Genomic DNA, 17,968 nt, shown 5'->3' on the forward strand with positions numbered 1-17,968 from the left:
AGAACAAATTCTCCTATCTTGTCCCCATACTTTTCTTATGAAAGTACTGGGGAGAAGTTATTAAAATATCAAGAAAATTCATCTTGGGTGATCATATCCTTAATTCTCATGACCTCAGGATTTGAATAAGCGTTGATATTACAATGAGAAATTTGATACTGATCACTGTTAGGGCTTACAGGGTTCAAAGTCGTTCCGTGTAACATCAGCACCACTGTGATGACGAATATCGTTGTCGATAAGAGTACAGACAACGCCAAACCACATTCGATTTGTTAAGTCGACAACATGGGCGCAAATTCAAACGACAACGCGCGCGTACATCACGTGGCTACAAAAGAATCTGATTGGCTGATTTACGAGCGCGCGTTTCTCCTCCTTTGTTACGTCACAAAGGAAGGTTTTCAGTTACAAAACAGAAATCACTTGATTGAGTTGTGTTTTTTCGAAGAGAGGAAAAAGTTTGCTAAAAAAACCCGAGAAGAGAAGCGTTTTCCATTCTTTTAAGGAAAGGAGAAGAAGAAATTGGAAGTTAAAAGGTATGTCGAACTCAAGTAGCTTTTTAACCTTTTTTTAATGGTCTAAAGTAAAGATGATGTTAAAATGCCGTGGCGTGTTTCAGTAAAATAATTGTAATGCTACTAGAGGAAGCACATTTTAGCGCGTGTAAACCGATCAAGACTGAAACAGTTTGTCAAAATATTATCACTATTTCACAATACAACAGCAAATGTTTTTGTCGAGTTTACAAACTTATGTTTCGCTTGTAGAGCCTTCGCACTGCAAACTTGAGGTTGCAAACTGGTCTTAAGTCTGTCGGCATATACCAATGTTATCTCTCTTCTGTCTTGTCTTTTTTCTCAAATACCAGTTGGTCAATGTCCAGTGACAGTGACAGTTTGTGGGCATGTCTATGTCGTCTGTCCTCATTTTGTTTGTTGTCATCTGTTAGAACGTCTCAAATACAACTTTTGCTAGTTTCTTCTTTGTCTAAGAACACATTTACACGAGTTATTGGAATCTTAAAGCTTAAAATTGGGCAAAAAGTCAGTGACCTTCATTTTTCTGATGGCGAAACACGGTGTCTTCCAGTGTGCGCAGCATTTTACAACGAGCTGGTATTCGACAAGACAAGTTTGCCTCTTTTGAGCAACAAAACATTAACAAGCCTGGATTATTTCAGAATTACTTTTCGCAACGTTTACTTTGCTTACACAGCTGCGATGGTCTCTCAATTCTTAAATAATAATCCTTCACCAGCAATTCAACTATAAAATATTTTAGTTTCACTTTCAAAATTATTCTTACTGTTCATTATTAAACTCAGGTTTTGATCTTGGAAGCAAATTTTGCTTCCTTGACAAATAATCGTTAATGCGCAAATGTAGAAACACATAGGAACTGAACATTGAAGTTGCAACATCGCACACACAACGACAAACGTGAAAGTTTAAAACTTCACTTTGGTTCCACGTTGTTGTTTTGCTAAAAATGGCGCACAGCGAGTTCTGAAGTAAAGTGATGGAGTATTATCAAGAATGGACACAAGCTCCCACTCTTTCGGGGCAACCAACTTTTACTGCGAAGTTTGGCTTAATCGTTTTTGTCCGCTGTGGGATTCGAGGCTTTTTCACTTCTGGACAACATACTGTGCCCCGCCCCAGATTAGATCCACCTCCATCAGCTCCTTCGTGAAAGTGCTTCACCATTTTGTATTGCCTTTCTTGCAAGACGCGTACCCTCGAATCTTTTGATCAGGCCTTTTCAAAAGTGTCTCCCTCCAGTGGACTAGAGGGACTGGGACATTCTAGCTGTCGTTGCTTTGAGAACATTGCTGCGAAATTAATGGACTCATGAACTTCAATGTTAAGGAAACTATTTTCTCGGCGTTTGTGCGCAAAGAGCCTTGATAGTCCACATTTTTGTGTTCTAAGAAGCATATAAGCAAACAGGCTAATTTTGTGAAAATAATCTTCGCTACGATGCTTCCTTGTAAGGAGACCATTCATTTGACATTGTAAACGTTGAACTGTTTAGTTTATTCATCTGCCTAGTAGAATATACATTTACTGCAAATATAATTTATTGTGAGGTACATAAAATTTTAGATTTGTACCTATCCGCACCCCCAAACTATTTGGTAAACCAAGGCATCATTGGATTTTGATCTGAATTGCAAATTATATGCTAAAATTATCTCTCACCTTCGACTTAATGCGGTGACCGTTAATGCAAACAACAAAATACTGCCCCGAAAAGGGAGTTTCCTGCCTTTTCTTCAGAGTTTTTGCCCCACTAAATCGCTGATGATGTTCCGTATGGTGGCAGAGAATACCGAGAAAAGTACATAAGGACAAAATCTTCGTCGTACATCGAAGAAACTCCAGAAATCTGCCGGAGCACGTGGAGGCTGGGTCGTGGTCGCTAATGTATCCTTGTCAACTTACTCCAGGTAAATTCCGTTATTCTACTTTACTTAGAATTTGTACAACCTGTGATGCAAGTTGATGTTCTACTAGATTCATCTCTATAATTAAGAGTCATCCAGTGCTCGGAACTAGTTACCGTTTGCTTATTTCAAGCTCGTGGGCAAACTGAATGAAAATATTATATAAAACTATGACGAACCCACATTTTATGGCACGTTGAATGCTAAGTTTTAAAGAATCCACAATTTAAACAGCGAGAACCACATTACGAAACTATTTTTTAAATTTTGTTCTTGCTACAGTTAGTATTTGTTCATGTCTTACCGAATAAGACATTTGTGGTCGGCTACATTTTATTGCAGCTTTGAGAACCGCTTATCTCATGACAAATTCTAGAACTAATGCATTGAATTATTAACTAATAAAAGGTATCTTCGATTTTAAGGGTGGACACAATGAATGCAATGGATTGAAGATTTGACAGAACTTCAACGAAACGACCATGAAAGTGGCCTAATTAATTGCCGAAGGTGAGCTTTTTTTTAATTTCTGCATATTGATAGCAGAATCGTGGTAATTTCTGTTATTAGTTGTCTGCAGATCTGTTGTTGGACCCACTGAAGAGTACTTAAATGAAATGGGATCCCCGATTTAATATCATCATCATCATCATCATCATCATCATCATCGTCATCATCATTATTTTTATGTTATTGTTTTTGTCATCGCTGAAGGGGTAGTTACTGGTCAGATGTGAAGTCTTCCTATCTTCTCTGATGTTTCACTCAAATCTGTATCTAAATTTAAAAGACAATTACCCAGCATATCCTAACGTTACTGTTATTTATCTTCAGTGCGTGCTAAAGGCAAGACCTTGTATAGGAATGATCAAGCCTGACCATTAAAGTTAACGAGGTGAGACTTCATAAACCACGTTAGAGGAGTATTATGTTATGGGGTAGTATTTTGGTACACCCTCTTACCCTCTTTCTTAGACCCAACCTTGTAGTTAACGTGTGGGGAGGCTTTTGACCTTAAGTTTTCCTAAGTAAGGATGAACCTTGAGTATTGCTGATGAACCAACAACTTTTTGTAGGCATTACTTAGAAAGCAAGTTCCTCTTAGATGGCCTTAGGAACCCTGCCCCTGTTCCAGTTCCTTGCACAAGAAACTTTTTCTCCATATTGTCTTTACCCAGGAATATAAATGGGTACCAGCTCAGCGAACTCTCAATTGAAATCGAAAAAATGTATGACGTAACTCTGTTATGGGCTCTAATCTCATCCAGGAGTGGGGGGGGGGGAGGTGTAGTAATACTCTTTTTTTTTAATTTTTTGTTTCGGCTTTTAATTTTGGTCCGACTGCTCATGACTTTAGCTTTACCTCTGAAAGAGAGTAACGAGACTATATGTTTCAGAACTTTCCTTTAACTTCACTTACAGTCGCTGATCCTCTATTTGACTCTTTCTCTCCAGGTAAATTACAGACGAGGAATGAGAAGTCATGAAAGACGCCTCAACCTAGAAATTACTGTCTAAAGAGGTGAGGTGGTCATTTATATTATGAATAGATAAATTTATAGCTACTCCTTGGTGAGTCATTATTGAGGTGTTTAAGCAAAATCGTTTATTGTGCGTTCCATTGGCCCTATTCCGGAATAGGAATACGCACAATGATTTGAAGAAATGCCTCATAACAGGTTTTAGGAGTACAAAATGGATCTTAAATTACCGTGTACTGATTAGCGATAGCTTGCAGAAATGTCTTTCCAAGTTATCAGCGTAAAAAGAGAAACTGAATCTAACAGCTTATCCGCTTATTCTTATTCCGGAATACGGAGTACTTACAATGATTCCTAAAGATAGTTTATAGGGGGTTTCAGAGTTAACGGGGTAGAAAATGGGTCTTGAATATCGTTCGCAAGCAGACGTTTGTAGATTCGTTTCCCAAAATCAGTTACTCAACGAGAAAAACATAGAGGTTACCGATTACGTTCAATCCGGCCGAAATGTGGTCAATCGAATGCGGCTTTAGACAAAAGGGCAAGAAGGATCAGAAAGGCTTTGTCATTGTCCTGTTCATTTTGATAGTTTACTATAACCGGTTCATTTTAAAACTAGCAAAACCAGAAAACCAAATTGTAGATCTCACAAACATCGTAGACAGGGCGTATAAAACTGAGACTCTAAAAATTGCCAACCTAACATATCTCAAAACAGTTCAGCTATTCATTACAATGCTGTCCTTGTCTTATTACATCCAGTGATCGATATATTTTCGTTCTCTTTCTATAAAGGATCCAAGGAACTTTCAGATGTCAGATTCAAGCAAGCAACAAAGATGATCACCTCCGTAACTGAGCAAGCAACGCAAGTAGGGGTAGAGAAACTAATTTTACTTTAAGAAGCCCAAAAAGGATTATCGTATTTACTCACGGTTACACCATACGAATTTGAACAAAACCTACGGTACAAAGTTTAGAGTTAAGAATACAGCTTATACGCGAATACAAGCAAATCTATATATTTTGTTTGTTTGGCAAATAGTCCAGCATTTTGGCATCGGGTTAAAAAGCGGGCATAGCGGGGCATACTTGGGTGTGCATACAGCTTAGGGTACAGCCGTGAGTAAATGCGGTAGTTTATACGCCAGTTAAGTTTCCTTTTTAGCAGCCGAACAATTGCGACAGTCTTTTTGTTTTCAAGATACAGTGCAATTACAGATATAAAGAACCCAGTAGGGTATATATTTTCTCGGGGAGAGATAATGAAAGCTGAAATTGCGCATTCAAAAAGTTAGAACTAAACGGTATAATAAACAGCACCATTTTTCATTTGAACGGTCACACTTTAGAATTTCATAATAATACTACGAGGCCTTTTGTTTGCTTTTTTTTGTCAAAGTATGGCTTACTAGTACCATTTTCTACAATGATTTTTACGAGAACAAATGATTAAACAAGATTAAGAAAGAAGTGATTATGCCGAAATTATTAGGTTGATGGTCTAATGTATTTTCATTGAGTTTTGAGGAAGGTGCACTATTTCTTAGTGTACTTGGTACACTTATCTTTCTAACAGAGACTGTCATTTTTCAACAAGTATTCTTATTATAGCTTCACAACAGCTCCAAAACGTTGGAAAGTAAAAATCATGGACTATTATTATTGTCTTCGAATTTGGTTAAATGCCCTCTGTTTGTCAGCTTTAATTGGAGATCTTGATGTTGAGAAATCCCCAAATTTACCCAAAACGAGAAGTCTAGAGGCTGTTCCGTTTTTCGCCATTTCTGAATAAGGTTAAGTAAGCGAAACCTTAAAGTTAAAAACGATTTCTCTTTGCTAGTCCTTGATCCGGTTTCTTTTGTCTATAATCTGTAAATTGAATTTAGTGCGTTTTGAGTAAAGTTCTGAGATGGAGAAAAGCCGCAGATTTAGTCATTCACCATTTTGTATTCACTGATTCGAGTCGAGAAATGCATTCTCTGTGAAAATGGTATTAATAATTTGTAAACGGCTTATATCATTTCAAGTAAGTTGCCTGATCTTCAACTGATGATGGGAAACACAGTAAAAATATGTGAAACCCAGTGTCAAGCAATCTACAGATCAGCCCTGTTAATCTTTGCCTTTTAGATTTAAGACGTTTAAAGAGTTTTGACACTGGATTTTTATGGATTTTCTGGTCCTTTTTTATTCAGTTTATTTAGCCACACAGACAAACAGAGCATATAAAATAGGTCGAACAGAAATCGTTGGTAATTACGTTTCAGTAAATGTGACAAGGAGGCCAAATGGAGCTATAAGCTTATGGGAATAGACTTCCTGAGGCTAGTTAACTTTAAAAAACGTGGCTTAACGCAGAATGAGCAAAGAGAAATAAAATAAAACATCGAACTTATGTCACAAATTAGCTTTCAATGGAATATTGCTTAAGTTTTTCAGAATTGGAAACAGAAATGGACGGTGAACTAATCATTGAAACCGGCAATAAATTCCACATTTTAGGCCCTAGGTCAAGAATGTTACGTTGAACTGCTTTATACTTTTGCTGTATACTCTTTTGTACTCAGTTAGGTATAGAGAGTGAAGTTCAAAACCCATGATTTCTCAGTAAATTAACTGACTGCCCGGGGCCATTGACACTGAGTTTGATGGCCGTTTTAAAGTTTGGTTTTTCAACGTTTTCATACAGCAATTGATCGAGAAACGCCTCTGACTGATTTCTCAAGGATAACTTGAGGGCTGTTTGGCAGTTTTCACTCAACTTTTGTGTTTTTTTTTTTCGGGTCCCAGTACAAATGTTACAGTTTCCTACTGTTCCTTGTGGATCGGCCACTTTAACGTAACGAGCAGTTGTGGTCGGCTTGTTATGTTGACCTTAGTCTAGCTTTCATAAATCAAAGGATTTCCTGTTTCTTTTTACTGTTGTAATGTCATGTTGGGAGCCAAGTTTGTTCTTCACTCCTAAGTTCATTACGTTTAACTGTTTATTGGGTTTTGTCAAATTGATTTTCCTGGTCAGTTTAATTTTTCCAAGCCTGATAAGGAAGCTATGCATGTGTTCAAAAATGGCCCGGCGTTCGATATGTTAGGGAGGCAAGCTATTTCATAGACCATACGCAAGTCCTGTTGCAATATGTTTTCATCTTTTGATCAATGTCGTTAGATGTCAGTTGAGGTCTAGGGCTAAGACATCATTTCAAAGTGACTAAAGCTGGTCAGTTTCCATGCATGCAGTATTAATCCTATTCAGCCTGGTTTGGGGAGGGGGGTGAGGGTGGGGGAGGGGTACAAAGTGCCTGCGCTGACTTTAAGCGTTCATAAGTTTCTCAATGTTAAACAAACACCTCCAAACTTGGAGACCTTTCCTAAAATGCATCTGAGAACAATTTGCTTCGACATCTAATTCTTTACGTGAGTTGATGTTTCCATGGCGATAAGATTTTGACAGCCTTGTTTTTCGAACTTTGCTTTTCACCTTTTCTTTAAAAAAGTCTATCGTCGTCTCTTTCACATTTTTAACCCACTATAGAATTTATTTATTGGTTTCATTATTTTTGAGCCAATTTGAACAGTTTCCTGACGTTTTGGCTATGAAGTCGAGAAATCCAAAATGGCGGATCCAAGATGGCGGCTGTGAAGAATCAGTGGCGTAAATGCCACGTCATATGACCTTGTTGTCTCATTTTCTGAGGACTGAAGGAAACAGTTTTAGACATACTATTTACCCTCCAGGTTTCATTGCCATAGTGTTAATGCTCTTGAAGTAACGAAGGGTGCCCTTACAAAATGCCCCCCAACCCAACAAAACAGGCTGAAAAGTCATTAGAATGACATTCACGAATCTGTTAGCAGTTTAAAACGATTACTGTTCGTCAGTTTTCAGTTTTGTCGAGCGTAAATCAAGTTCCAGATAACAATCGATTGTGCTCAATGTTTGACTTTTAGGCCTGCTTCATTTTTCCCACTGTAAAAAGTAGTACTTGTTGTCTGTGTGGCTCTGTTGAGCTTATTTGACTGCTAATTTAGCCAGTTCTGTCCGCGGAAAACTTGTATTAAATTTGATGCTATTCAAATGTGACTTGCAAATTGAAAATCGGGCCTAAGAAATAGCAATTTCTTAGTGAAAATTGTGTACGCTATAATGCAGTTTAAACGATTTTCAGCACTGTCTGTCATTTTTCATCTTGTGTTTAGTTCAGGTTCAAGTAATTTTTCCAGTGAAAATTTAAGGTCGATTGGTCTATTTTGAGACGAAAAAATCTTAAGGTAGAGAAAGGTTCTGTAAAATCTGTATCCATTTTCTATTGTTTTGGTAAGAGATGTAAGCTTGTGGTACTCAATTTTGAACTGAAAATGCTAAGTCATTTTAATTTTTTAAATATAAATATTGTTTCTTCGCTAGTTTTCAGTAAAGTTTGCAAATCGGTCTAGACACGATTCCTCGTTGAAAAAGTCAGGCCATTTTTTAGTTTTTTGTTTAAATTCTGCGTGATCGGTTTTCAGGAAAACTTTGAAGTTCAGAAACATGATTGCTAAGTGTTCCGTCACTATTTCATTTAACTTTAAATCTGTTTATATAGATTGGATGCTAGTTTTCACTACTTGAGAATTTATAAATTGAAGCTTGCCATGTCAGTAAAAGTCGAAGGCCATTTGTCTGTTCGCACTTGGTTAAATTCTGCATGTAAATGAATTTCAATTGTCTTTACTTTCAAACAGATTTTGCAGTTTCTATGAGGATTTTAAGGTCACTTAAGACACGTTTTCTGAACGAAAACCTGAAGTTATTACGTCAGGGTTTCAGTTGTTTCAATATATTTCAGTAGATATTACATTGACGAGCAAAATGTAAATTGTGCCAAGTATTTAAAGCAGTGTCGGTGCTAAAATATTAAGCAAAAATTGGATTTTCCCGGTGAAAATGTTTCCAACCGGTTAATTTCAGGACCAACGACTTCTGAAGAATTTATAACACTCTCCAGCTTTTAAGCAATGTTTTTTTTTTCAGTAACACAGCTAATCCGTTGGAAAAATTAATCTCTATTTGTGTTCAGTCCAAATTTTAACTGTTTTTAAACAAGACGGCGCGAGACAAAAAGGACCGAGCTCCTCTCACTTTCGACTTCAGTTGATTTGCATTCGATTACATTTGACTTTTATTAGTGATTTTTACCCGTGGAAGTTTCAGCTCAGATGAAAATTTTTCTTCAAAATTTTACCTGCTAATAACCAAAAGTTTTTCAGTTCGAAATTTAGAAAGTTGTAAGTTGATTGTGGCAAATGCCGGTTAGCTCAAAACAAATAATTCAAGGAATTTTAGGAATTTTGAGTGTTTGCTAGCGTTTATGTAAACATCACACTTTAAATACAATGCAAGCTGTGATAATTTTTTAAAATTTCTGCTTTCACTCTCTCCCTACTTCTCACAAAATTAACATTTTGAAAACGTCAATTATTTAATCTTCCTTGGTTTAAGCAATAACAAAACTTAAAATTTAATCTCAGAAATTTCAAGCTATTGCTATTGCCTTCTGATCGATAAATGAGCCCTGGTTTTCCTGGAAAAGGGTTTCATGTAATTACTCAGTCGCAATTTGTGATTTCTTCTTTAAACTTGCGACTTGAAAAGTTTTCGTTGCCGTTAACTTTATTATTTTGAACTTAATTTTATTTCATCTCGGTCGACAGTTATATCTGTGTTGCACTGTATCAATAAGCTATTGACAATTTACACGCTACTCATTTGCTTACAACTGTATCAAAGCGGCATGCAGTTAATTACTGCTTTTTAGACGACAGAGCGCCAAACTCGTAGACAATTTTAAACATTTAACATGGCTACTACTGCTGAAAAGTTTTTCAACGCGTTTCAAATTTTTCACTTTGTAAGCAGAAGTCGTAATCCTTGTCGTAACGTGAAAAATTGTCACAAGCAAAATTTGAGGACAACCAAAACAAAAACTCCGAGTATATTTAGTCTCTTGTTTTTCAGAAAGCTAAGGTTTTTTTGCCATCAGAAAATCTCCTGTAAACAAGTTTTCTGGTAATCATTTCATAAAAAAAAAATTTAAGCAAAGGTTGTCATAGTTTGTTTTATTGCCAAATCTTTATGCATTTTGATTTGCCTTAGTTTTTCTTATGGTAACCGCCTTTCAAACCACTCGAATTTTCCCGCCAAAAGACTTAAAAAAATACAGGCGCCCAAAATACGCATGCGCCGTTTTTTTTAAAAAAAATTTTATCATTCCAACTAGATATGCTCTGTTTGAAAATTATTTTCCCGCCAAAAAACTTAAAAAAATACGGGCGCTCAAAATACGCATGCGCCGTTTTTTTTTTAAAAAAATTGCAAGGTAATAATCTCAATATTTTAATATCTATCTTACTTGTAAAATATTTATTTTTATTAGCTAATAAATAGAAGACAATAAAAATCAAACCAGTTGTTTCAGTTGTATTGAGTTCTTTATTTTCTTTCTTAACAATGCTTTTCAATAATAAGTTAATTAATTAAGTAAAAATCTTTTAATTGATTAAAGGTGTGACAAAAATTTTTCTTCCTATATATACTAAGTCTTTTGGCGGGAAAATTTGACAAAATTTGCACAGCGTTTCCCCTGGCAACAATTTGGGCAAAAATTTTAAAAGGGCACCCCTTGGAATTTTTTAACAAAAAAATTTCAAAGAGTGCCCCACAAATTTAAACCCGCCAAAAAAGCATACACCACTTCGTAAGGAAACTTCTTGTGAAGATTGTCAAGCTTTAGATTTTTGTTGCCTATTTTTAGTCTTGAATTTTAGAAAATTTCATCAAAATCTGAAGTAAAGTTTCCTCTGCGAAGTGGTGTACACTAAAAAAGCGACATTGTAAGCCGTTCAACAGTTTGGCAGCAGAAAAAAAATTGGATAATCGCGAAAATTTTGATGACAAAATCAACAGAAAAACGCTTGTTTTTGTTTCTCTAACTTGAACTAAATTTATAACTGCTGCGAAACCATTAAGCTTACCATGTCGCTTTAAAGATCTTGTTCAACTAGCAAGTGAAGTCAGCACAGGCTAACAACGAACAGTGTTACAGAGGACAGGACGAATTTAAAGAGTGAAAGCTTTTGTTTTGGTCAAAATAATAACTTGGAAGTTCATAATGATTTGAATATCAAGACAAATTTGTTTGACTTTGTCGATAATTTGTTCCCAGCTACATTTCATTTTGGAAAATGACAAGACACTTTTTCTTTTGTTGGCGCTTCTTTAATGAATTTCTCAAGTTGTCATGCCTAATCAATGTTTTCAAATTCAAAAATAATTTCTCTTGTTAATCCATTTTCCACTTCTCATTAGTAAACATTTTGAGAATAACAATACAATATCTGTAATGATATTTGGTCTGTTCTAGACAATATTTTGGAAAATATCAAGACAATTTCTCCAAGTCTTTGTAGATAGTTGATTCATTTACTTTCCAGTTCCAAATAATCGTTTCGCAAACATCTAGACAGTTCTCCATATAACTAAGGTCAGAGTTGGTTTGCTTACTTTCCAGCAAAAGTGAAAATTTTGACGATTAACAAGACAATTTCTTCTTCGTTTTATTTGGTACAATTATTGTTAATTTTTGGAAATATTTTTGAAGATATCTGTTCAATTTCTTTGCATCTTTAATATAGCTGGTTCGTTAATCTTCCGGTTCTGCATAATATTTTGGCAAATATAAACACAATTCGATTCCTAAGTCTTTGATGATTTGGTTCGTTTGCTTTCTAGTTCGAGTTAAAAATACGTGCTTTCACTCGTTCGTCTTCTCCCATGTAACACTGATTCAGTTGAACAAGATCTTAAACATAAAATTAAATACTGAATAAAACTAACGTCTGGTTGAAATGAAGAAGCTCAAATGCCAATTTAATAAGCCCCAATGTTGAATTTTCCTACCAGTATGAGTAACAAATATCCGTTGAAATTTCAAAATAGTGTATTTTGTGTCATTGATTTGTTACATTTTTATAGTCAACAGGACCACAAAGGACAGTACAAATTTTTCCACCAACTTCACACAGCTCTATCGTTCCGAAGTAAACTTTTGATTTTCAGAAAGAATTTGATTTCTTCTGCTTCAAAATTTCATACTTGGCAAAAACATTAATTGGAAAGTTCATCAACTTTATCTTTCCAAAACTTAACTTGTTCTCAAACGGTTCTAAAGATCAAAATTGAATGAGCTCTAGTTTGTGAAACATTTGAAGCCGACCACTGGAAATTTCTTTCGCCTATCGGATGCAAAGATAACTTATCGTATTCTCATGAAAATTCCAAAACAATTACAAAACACGATCTCTGGAGGATAATTAGTTGCCCTGATTGTTTTCGTAGTTTTAATATAGAGAGCTCGGAGGAATTTACACAAAGAATAAAAAATACTGCTCTCGAAACAACTGAAATGGGCATAGATTTGGTTCTGTTCACAAGCTTCAATTTAACAGAAGATTTTCATAACACTTTTGCACGTGACATAAAACTCTCGTGAAGTATTTTGTAAACAACTCGGCTGAACGTATAATCCATTCAAATTTTTTCACAGCAAAATTTGAATTCAAATACAATGCAATTGAAAAATGCTCAGTGGAATGTTTCGAAATGAATTTGAATTTTGTGTCGTTGTGGTGACCGCAAACTTGTATTGTACAGTGCAATCAAATTGTTCCAAATTCAACCTTTTTTGTGTTACCTCGATGGTTTAAATCACAATTTGTTATCAAAATGGCGAAAGTCTTTCTTTCTTAGCTTGGAAAGTTCTAAAAGAAAGTTGTCTATCCTCCGAAACTGTTGTTTTGTTTGTTTATGGTGATCAATTAACGACTTACTCCTCTTTGGTATGCCTTCCTATAATGATTTTAATCATAAAAACTGAACACGTTTCCGAACCGAGAAGCAATTTACATAAACTTTATTTCAGAAAACGTAAAATACAGCAAAACTGCAAATTTTTGTTACATCTGCCAGAAATAAAATGGTGGGAAAATCATTCAATCTTTTGTTGTCCGTAACTCTAATTTGGTGCGAAAGATGTTCCCCAGACATATTTTCTATCTTTTAGTCAATACTATTCCAACCAGACGCTTGTTTTATCGTACATACTACAGCATGTTAAGGGAACATAAGGAATAGCAGAAGGATCCTCCATAATTTTTCGTTTTCAGTTAATAATAACATTTTCGATCTAGAAACTCTTTAATTTGTTAAATCGGTCCAATTTTTGACGCAACACTTCAACAATTCAATTGGTAATACACGTTTCCATGGGGATCCTCTTGAAAGCCTTGTGTTCCCTTGGCAACAGTTAACGAAGGTGGAACTGCTAAGTGTATATGCCTAATTTTTACTTTTATTCCCGCCACGAATTGGCCAAAATTGAAGGATTTATTTTAAAATTTAAGCTTCACGTTTCTTTCTAATTCAGCCGCAAACGTAAGGCCATCAACAAGGTTTTCATTTCACATCACAGAGCAAATAGGAACTCTGAAGATTTTTGTACATAGTCAGGCAATTTTATGCTGAATTGCCTCAAACTGAATAATTTATTTTGAAACTTAAGCCTCCAATTTCTTTGTAATTCAGTCAAAAGATCGAGGCCATCAACAAAGTTTCTATTTCACAGATCAAATGATATAGAATTTTGTAAGATTTTTGTAGGTAATCAGGCAATTTCATATCGAATTAACCAAAACGGAGAGAGATCCAAAACTGAAGAATTGACTTTGAAATGAAGGCCATCAACAAGGTTTCCATTCACAGACCAAATGATATAGAATTCTGAACATTTCTGTAGATAATCAGGCAATTTCAAATCGAATTAGCCAAACCGGAGAGATCCAAAACTGAAGAAAATATTTTGAAATTTCAGGGACAAGTTTTGTAAAGCCATCAACAAGGTTTCCATTCACAGGCCAAATGATCTAGAATTTTAAATATTTTTATGCATTATGAGGCAATTTCATAGGGAATTAACCAAATGGAGAGGAATAAAAAACTGAAATTATTTTGAAATTAAAACGTGTAGTTTCGTAAGGCCATCAACAAGGTTTCCATTCACAGACCAAATGATATAGAATTTTGAAGATTTTTGTAGACAATCAAGCAATTTCATATGGAATTAACCAAATGGAGAGTGATAAAAAATTGAATTAATTTTGAAATTTAAGCGTCTAGTTTTGTAAGGCCACCAACAAGGTTTCCATTCACAGACCAAATGATATAGAATTTTGAACATTTCTGTAGATAATCAGGCAATTTCAAATCGAATTAGCCAAACCGGAGAGATCCAAAACTGAAGAAAATATTTTGAAATTTCAGGGACAAGTTTTGTAAAGCCATCAACAAGGTTTCCATTCACAGGCCAAATGATCTAGAATTTTAAATATTTTTATGCATTATGAGGCAATTTCATAGGGAATTAACCAAATGGAGAGGAATAAAAAACTGAAATTATTTTGAAATTAAAACGTGTAGTTTCGTAAGGCCATCAACAAGGTTTCCATTCACAGACCAAATGATATAGAATTTTGAAGATTTTTGTAGACAATCAAGCAATTTCATATGGAATTAACCAAATGGAGAGTGATAAAAAATTGAATTAATTTTGAAATTTAAGCGTCTAGTTTTGTAAGGCCACCAACAAGGTTTCCATTCACAGACCAAATGATATAGAATTTTGAAGATTTTGGAAGATAATCAGGCAATTTCCTTTTTGAATTAATCAAAGCAGAGAGAGATCCAAAACTGAATAATTTATTTTGAAATTTCAGCTTCCATTTTCTGTCGAATTCAGTCGACAGGCTAAGCCCATTGACAACGTTTCCATTTCACAGACCAAATAATCAATAGCTTTCAAGACTTCTGTAATAAATCAGGTAATTCCAGTTTTTGATCGAACTTTCCTTTTACCCAGCGTTATTTTTTCAGTTTACACTTGTACAACTTGCAGTTCCACCTTCGCAGCTGAATATGATTGAAAAATAACTTAACCGATTTCTAACAAGCGCAACACTGAGCGATCGCTGATGTTGACATTTTCAATATATTCCAATTTTACTTATAAAAAGATATAATTTAAGTTTCAAGTTAAATTTGTTGACAAATCTATACATAAACCAAATTGAAACGGTTTAAAATGTGTCGTTAAAGTTTGTTAGTATGGACTGATCGCTCAGAGTTAACGCTAAAAATGCCTTAACCGATCTGCAGAATAATACTTTAAAAAGATAGTGGCTGGCATCTTTCAGAAAGATTTGATTTCTAACCTACATTGACAGTGTTTCAAAAATTAGACACTGTATATTCGAGCGTCAGCAGTTCTGACTGAAAATATCAACTTAATCCCCCGGACCTGCCTTCTCACAAAATGATTATATAGTTGCAAAATTTTGTAAACGAAATGATATTTTAGTAAATAGATCATCAATTGACTGTTACTGAATTGAAGATTAAATAGTTTAGTCATACACCGCCACCATCTTTCAAAGGCATCATTTTTACAAAAACGAAATCTTATCTTTGTTCCGTTTGCTTCTGTTCAATGCTTTTTTCCTCTTTTCTGATCTTTTGGTTCCTCCTGTTCCGTCTTCGATTCTTTCTCGTGAAAATGTCCTTCCTGAAAATAGAACAGACAAAACACATGAGTTTGCGTTCAACAAATATGCCCATACAAAGTTAACACATGCCTTGCTAAATACTTTGAATTTTAAGTAACGTTTTTCGTCGTCCTCACCATGTAGGCTCAGAAGAGCCCAAAATAGAAATTCAGAATATATCCGCGTTCCATTTTGTGAAATAACAAAACACAAAATGCTCCAAAAAAAAGCACTGCTAAGTAGCTTCAATTTGAATGGCCACACTTTAGGATTTCTTCCACAGACTCACCTTGTACATCATGATAAACATTACCGCACAGCGAAAATTGGTGAATAGAGCTTACAAATTTGAACAGTGAAATTTCCCCTTATTTCGTGTAGTACAGTATAACTTGCCTGAGCGAGTTTTTCGAGGCAAGAGACTGATAAAAATACTGATGAATTCGTGCTTCTTCAAAGCAAAATGGTTGACAAAGTTCTCAACACGTGGCCGCTTCGGACAATTTGGAGAAAAGGTTCTTGCCACAGAAAAGAACCTAAAATCCACTTTATTTAACGGTAACTCTTCTGTATCCGTTTTATGTCTGGTTAACTTTTCTTCTAGGGTGCTGTTGAATTATTCTAATCTTCAACCGCGCAGAGTGAACCGCAAAGTCAATAAAACCAAACTCCAGGACGCGCTCTAAACGACCGACTTCGAAATCTTTTACGTGCTGAAAACATTTAACGGATTTGACGGAATTATACACTTACCATTATATTTGTGTTTTTGTAGTGAAGCGAATATACATTTCTTCAAAGGCTTTGATGCTTGCTCCTGGCGTATCAGCAAAGCTTTGACGACGGCGGTCACCTTCACACGTCCTCACTTGCCAAGAAGTTGCTCGGTTTGACGACAATTCTGCACTTTCGGTCATGAATATGGATTAAAAACTGGAACCAATCGCTGGTCGATAGAAAAAGCATATTTGGAACGGAATTCTATGCCCATGTTCCAATGAATAAACTTGACATTTTTATGTTTTTGTTCAAACCTAAGCCTGTGGGATTTATAGCGCGAAATAGATGTTTGAAGTATTTTTTCCGCACAATCAAACCGTGCTTTTTTTTCTTTTTTGAAGCCTTGAAATCTCTTTTCACATTTGTTTTACAAAATAAAGATTCGTATACTTTAGTAGTATCTGATTAAACAAAATCTTTCCGCTTTTCTGAGTCAACAGTGCTTCGTTATCAGGGAATACTTGCTGTTAAATTTCCGTGTTCGCTAAGAACTGACTTAAAAGCTATATTAGAATAGAATATAAAATTTGCGACAAATATAAAATTTGCGACAATTTCTACAAAGTTTATGTTGTTATCCTTTGTATTAATACGGTTTGAATTAAAGGATAACAATACTTGCTGGGACAAACTTGAAGAGAACTAGAAAAAAAGTATATTAACAGACCCAAAATTTCGGATCGCTAACAATCCCATCCTATATTAATACATTTGGCAAAACTGTTTAATTTATCCTTTTTCGCTGGGGGAAACATTGAATTTCTGTGATTAAGTTTTTTATAAAGCAGGAATAGATTTAAAACGGAGATAAACATACATACACCATGAGACATCCATGCTCAACGGTGTGGTCGGCATCCATCTTGCCAATGTTACCCTTCCCCCGATTCTTCTTTTTAGCTTCTTCTTATTCTGTCATTAGGCTGTTTTAGCAAGAGAACGGGAAAGTCAGTTGATAACGGCGCGCACATCAAGAATAGCCATTAGGTAGTCGAAATAGACTCGCGTCCAGGCTTTTCCGCGCGCTCTCGCGTCCTCAAATGACGTTCCCGCTCTGTGGCTAAATCATCCTATGGTTTTATTCTTTTCTTTTTTCTTTTTAAAGCTTCATGTTAAAAGCATGTGAGAGATTGACTGTTTGAAACCTCTAAGAGCTAATCCTCCCCTCCCCCACACCCACCCCCACCCCCACCCCCAAGGTAGGCAGGGCTATGCTACAGTTGTGGAAAAACTTGTTGAAGCAAAATGCACAGATTCTGGATAAAAAAAACTGACTACTTCATAGACGTTCTGTCTCCACTCCCTTGATGTTATATCATAGGTGTGACAGTTTATCACGCTTGTTGTCAGCGAGAGAAACAAGAGCTAGTGAAAGACACATTTAGTGGTCAAATTTAATTACAAATGCCTCGAAGATTTTCGTCGTAATATAAGGGGGATGGTAAAATAAGAACTGTAATTTTATTTTCTTAAGATAACGGAAACTGAAATAAAAGTTTCCTAACAAATGCATCTTCTGGAGAAACGTCAAGAGAACTCTTTTACCCGTTAATTCATCGTCACACTATGTCCAGAAATGCACGCTTATCAGATTCATGAACTGTATGATTAGACATCACAAGGTGTC

General features: G+C 35.5%; 1 long non-coding RNA gene across 2 annotated transcripts; it reads left to right on the plus strand.

Annotated features, from left to right (window-relative positions):
* The first annotated feature begins 1,514 nt into the window (after positions 1-1,514).
* On the plus strand, positions 1,515-16,844 carry LOC146481883 (uncharacterized). Of its 2 annotated transcripts, XR_014864226.1 has the most exons (6): positions 1,515-2,452; positions 2,875-2,959; positions 3,284-3,344; positions 3,905-3,971; positions 4,726-4,808; positions 16,337-16,844. It is a non-coding gene; the product is annotated as an uncharacterized LOC146481883 (long non-coding RNA). The 2 variants fall into 2 exon arrangements; XR_014864225.1 differs by lacking the exon at positions 1,515-2,452 and having other exon boundaries at positions 2,459-2,959.
* The last annotated feature ends 1,124 nt before the right edge of the window (positions 16,845-17,968 follow it).

The sequence above is a fragment of the Pavona decussata genome, unplaced genomic scaffold, assembly GCF_977016875.1.
Source record: "Pavona decussata unplaced genomic scaffold, jaPavDecu1.1 SCAFFOLD_48, whole genome shotgun sequence".
In the NCBI taxonomy this organism is placed as follows: Eukaryota; Metazoa; Cnidaria; class Anthozoa; order Scleractinia; family Agariciidae; genus Pavona; species Pavona decussata.